The sequence below is a fragment of the Dreissena polymorpha genome, chromosome 1 (genome assembly GCF_020536995.1).
Source record: "Dreissena polymorpha isolate Duluth1 chromosome 1, UMN_Dpol_1.0, whole genome shotgun sequence".
Taxonomy (NCBI): Eukaryota; Metazoa; Mollusca; class Bivalvia; order Myida; family Dreissenidae; genus Dreissena; species Dreissena polymorpha.
In genome coordinates this window covers 194764709-194770404 of record NC_068355.1, presented here as the reverse complement: position 1 = coordinate 194770404, position 5696 = coordinate 194764709, and the positions used below count along the sequence as shown (strand labels likewise).

The 5696-nt window shown below is 33.4% G+C and overlaps 1 long non-coding RNA gene across 1 annotated transcript; it reads right to left on the bottom strand.

Moving 5' to 3' along the window:
- Nucleotides 1-775: 775 nt before the first annotated feature.
- On the bottom strand, nt 776-2606 carry LOC127864450 (uncharacterized). Its single transcript, XR_008041996.1, has 3 exons — nt 2338-2606; nt 1187-1287; nt 776-814 (listed from the first exon to the last, which is right to left on the bottom strand). It is a non-coding gene; the product is annotated as an uncharacterized LOC127864450 (long non-coding RNA).
- Between the last annotated feature and the right edge of the window lie 3090 nt (nt 2607-5696).

The window sequence follows — 5696 nt, the reverse complement described above, 5'->3', positions numbered from 1 at the left end:
AAAGTACCAACTCTCTTAACCACAGGCATGCATGCACACATTCAAAAACACATCCATAAACATGCACGCATATACAAGTGAGAAAAGAAAAACTTATAAAAGGCACAATATAAAACATAGAAGTAGAATTTTACATTTCTCTTATGACAAGTATACTTCCTTTCTCACATATGTTCATAAACACACACAATTACATGCACACACACATCACACACAATTGTTCTAGAGTTTTTTCTCATAAATTTTAACGTTCAACAACTGTTCCTTATTAATTCTAGAACACTTTCAGTAAGATAACAGAAGTTCAGTTCTAGTTGATGTGTTCCAGTACAATTCTAGAAAAGTTCCGAAGGTTAACTTCAAATATTTAAGTCTGAAACCAACTTTCTAGAAAACAAATTCCCATGCAGACAGCCAGTATTCAAGTACTGAGCATAGTTAATAATAATACATAACAAATTAACAACTGTTGTAAATTTGTTATTTATTATACTATGCTCAGTACTGTTGAACACGGACTTAATTCAATTATCCAAGTTTCAAATTCCTAAATAAAAAAAACAACAAATAAATTAAGACAAAAAACAAACACAAAATACAATTCACAAAATAAATAACTGGTCTTTTTTTGACAAGAAGTAACCAAAATAAAACATGTCACCAGCCACAGACTGCCAGGCTTAACACAGAGGCTAAAAATGTTTGTCCAAGTCTTCCACTGCCATTTTCCTTTTCTTCTGAGAATATTGAACACCAGTCACTGCCTCCGGGTCATTTTTGGTATGAGGTACATTGTATACTGCTCACATGTGCTCTACAGAATAAAAAATCATAAAAATGTCTAAAGCAAAGAGTTATTTACATTCAAACTATAACAAGAGATTGCAAAGCAATATGGTCCCCTACCTGTTAAACTTCACTATTTTAAGTTTGTTAAATATATTTGTTGCCATAGCAACCAGAATTCTTGCATTATAAACAACATGAAATGACGTGCAAAATGTCCTTATTGTCATCTGTTCATGTTTCAAGTTTCATGAAAAAATACTTAGAACTTTTAAAGTTATCCCAGGATCCAGAAAAGTGTAAATGACTTAGACTAATATATTGAATTCCAAAAAGACAAAATACTTTCAGGTGGTTAACATTAAATAACTTATCTAGCCCACGGCATGACAATATTTACCATGAATTTGTAGCCCTGTAAGTCCTCTAGGTAAATGCGCTTAAAGAGCCGCTTTGCTGTTGGATTATTTCCCTGCCAAACTCTGCAGTATCTTCCATCAACTGGTCAATGGTAATTAAAGCACATAATAAAAATGTATAGGGAACGTAATTCATGAATTGTTTTAAATATTAAGTTGTTAAATGGTCTTTAGAAAGAGAACTAAAAACGAAGTGAATACATCGCAAAGCACTAAGCATAACTTAATTTGTTGGTATGATTAGTACAAATTTATTATTGCTATAATTAGAATGATGTGTAATTCTATTGGTATGAAAATGCACACTCAGATACCTAAAAACCAATTCCATTGGTTTAATTTTTTATTTACAAGCAAATACGTTGAATTGATATCCCCCGCCAACATGCTTCTGGACACATAAGTATTATATTTGACACTCAAACAAGCATTTTTTAAAGATACAAAGGGCCATAACGCCGTTTTTAACAGATGGTGTACAATTCCATTTGGCGTGCATCATCCTCTTATCCATATATATACTCGAACCAGGTTTCAATGAAATCCGCCAAAGCACTTCCAGGATATGGCCTTGGACACACAAAAAGCATTTTTTCAAGATACAAAGGGCCATAACTCTGTTATTAACTTATGGTGTACAATGCCATTTGGCATGCATCATCCTCTTATCCATATACATACTCATACCAAGTTTCAGTGAAATCTGCCAAAGCACTTCCAAGATATGACTACGGACGGATGGAAAGACGGACAGACGGAAGGATGGAAGGACGAACAGACAACGCCAAAATAATATCCCTCCGCCTATGGCGGGGGATAATAATAAACATTAACACCATTAATGAGCATTGAGTGCTCAACATGCACAGTAAAACACTTCCTTAGCCTGCAGTTCCATAACCTTGCATGAGAAAATTCCGATACTACATTCAATGTTATTAATTTCTCCACATAGGTCTTATTACTTCCTTTTTCAACCTGCAAACTCCACTAAGTGAAAATTTGGGTGACAGCTGCTTTTAAACTAATATTTGCCATACTAAAACCTCAAATATCACATAAAAAGGTCTACAATAATGTCATAAGAAGATTAAATTTAAAGGAATATTTAGAAATAATAAAAATCACAAACCTTCAGTTGTTGTTCTATTCCTAGACAGACTGCTCAAACACTGTATGCATCACTCTTTAGCAATATTTCATGTCACTTTCCAAATGATATAAATACATAAGTATTTTAAGAAAGTGTTTTTAATGGAAAAACTAATGAACTCTTCTGTTTGTTAAATGTCTTTAACTTTATTTTAACAAGTTAAACCAGTACATTGTCCACCATGTTTCATGTTTCAATCTAACAGGTAAACTTTCTGTATTTGAATTCAGCCAATTAGAAAAGGCTGTTATATCTTATAACCAATAGAATTGCAGCAAACATACCCAACATCTGATGTACAACACATGCTTGGCTTATCAGATAGATTGTTATTTGACAACCTGGACTGGCTGAGTTTGATATTGAGAAAAAACAGTGTGTATACCACTTGGACAGGGTTAAGGAATTTAAACTTGTAGAAATTGCTTTGAAAGTAACAACTACTCCTACTTCTGCAGAACTACTACTTTAATTACTACAGCATCAACAACACCACCACCAACAACAACAGCAACAATAACAGCAGCAACAGCAGCAACAACAACAGCAGCAACAACAACAGCAGCAACAGCAGCAGCAACAACTGCTACTACAGCAACAACTGCTACTACTGCTACTTCTATTGCTACTACTATTGCTACAGAAACTGTTAATGCTACTACTTCTACTACTACTACTACCACCACAACCTCTACTGATATAAAAAACACTACTGCTACTACATCAATTACTACAACAACAACACCTACTACAACAACAACTACTACTACTACTAATACAGCTACTACATCTACAACTACTACTACTACTGCTGCTGCTGCTGTTGCTACTATGAAGTCTATTTGGCTATTTGTAAGTGTAAGGTGTTCTATGTGTTCTTATTCCCCATAAGAAATTTTGTAGAACTTACTGGTTCTTAAAGCGTTCTAGATGTGTTCTAGAACTACATTTTAAAACATTTTTAGAAATTTTTGACCATATTTTGTCCTTGAAATGTTCTAAAAAGGTTCTTGAAATTATTGGAACAGTTTCAGTCCTAAGCCATTTTCCACAAATATTCTGGATTTATTCTAAAAAAACTGTTTTGGAACAATTCCAGAACATATGTTTTAAAACACAAATATGGAACAGTTCCAGAACTGTTCCAATTTCTAGAACAAATTTATAATTATCTTTATTGCATTTTCTTTTAAATACAAAATACATGATGCAAATAAATTAATACATGTATTAAACTACAAATACATTTCAGACAACCAGCGAAAATTTTCTATGTTATTTTCCATTGATTTCCATCCAAGAAAATGTATAAGTTATTTTCCATAACGATTTCCGTTGAAAAAAATGGCTAAGTCCAACTTTCCATGGTGTTTTCCATACATTCAGTGGAAATGCATGGAATTTTAGTCAAGATTCCGTGGAATTCCATAACAGCTTCAGATGGAAAATTGGCAAGTGGATGGAATTCCATCAAATTCCATGGATTTCCATCGATTTCCGTAGAATTCCATAATATTTTCTATGGAATTCCATAGAAAAGTGCTGATGACTATGGCAGATCTACAGACGGGCACAACGCCAATTCTATATCACTCCACTTTTTGGGGGGGATAATAAGTGAGTAATGACAAAAAATAGCTGATTGTTTCTATAAATACTCTGTTTTGAGGCTGTGAAGTACAAAGGTTTAACACATTTTAAAGTGGTACATGAAAGTAAGAATGTTAACTGCAGACAAAAATATCATAGAGAAATTTCTCTTACTGGTTATTACAGCACCAAAATAATTGTAATTTTCCAAAAATATTCAGACTTTATTAGTACCTTTTAACCCAAATTCTTATATATGCTTTCTTATATAACCATAAATGATGGAATTGCAGAAGATGGGCTGGTTAATGTTACTATGTGTGACTGATGTGTTAAATCTGTTTGATTCTTAGTGTTATAACATTATTATATTATTAGCATATTATATATGTTTTTTGCTTATTAATAAGTAAATACAGGGCATTATTGCAAGATATTTCTTCTGAATAAAATTCACTTTTAGTTTATTTCACCTCTTTTTAATTTGTGAACACATAAATATAACATACTGTAAACGTACTTGAACTGCTGTTATTATTCCTTTAGTACAATATGTAGTGTACAACCTGTTAGTGTATCTGTATTTATCAGTATATACAAATCAAGACTACCAGATACAAGACATGGATAAGAATATATAAATAGCAGCTTGTCAAAGTATTGATAAAAAACCCTCAATGTTGAAAGTCAACATAACTTAAAATAAAAATAAATTATCAAAATAAATTGCCACAAACCAAGAATTAAACTTTTTGGCCATGTGGTTCGAGAGGAAATGATTTGTTTTTGATACAAATTTAGTAATAACATATACAATAGACGACCTCCAAGGTGTTGCAAGTGTTGTCCCCAGGGTAAGGATTTATTGAAACATAGTAGACAGCCACTAAACCATGTTACATAAGCCCCAGGGTCATGATTTTTTTTTAAATAGTAGACAGTCACTAAACCATGTAACATAAGCTCTAGGGTCATGATTTATTGAAACATAGTAGACAGCCACTAAACCATGTTACCTAAGCCCAAGGGTCATGATTTATTGAAGCATGGGTTTCACTGGCCCCCAAAAAGTTGTCGCCATTTTATCGCAAGTGAAAACCTTAGGTCTTTAATGACAATCATTAAAAAAAATCTTACAACTTAATAATGTCATTGACTATGTTATAACTTTAATAACTATAATTTCCTGTATTTACCGGTACCCATATATTACAAGAAGTAACTTTAATAAGTCTTAATACGCTGTATTTGTATATCAATATGATAAACATCACAAGTGAGCGAAATAATCAAATAATGTTACCGGTTAGTTGAGACAAGCTAAACTTTTAATTGACTTCAACTCAAGAGTTGGCACTGCCTTCTTTTTCTCCAGGCGTGATGAGCATAAACCTCTGATTAAAAACACTATCTTGCCCCTCCACACCTTTACCGAACGTTATGGATGCACCCTCGCTCAAAACACTGGCATCTTATTGGCTATGTTATCTTGAGAAAGAGTTACAGGCAGGATGTACAGATAACCAATTCAATCTCGGTTGCCGAATGCTGGACAGATCACTGCCTCATCATTACCAAGCACAATATACATACTCAGCCCAAACAACCTTGGCAAAGAAAGAAGGCCCCTTAACTCTTGAACATTGCCAAGTTAAAGACTGAGCTGCAAGCTGTCCTTTGTGATTGAAGAGTGTTGGATTGGGCATCACTCAAAAAGCTGATTTATGCTACAGCCACAGACACTCTTC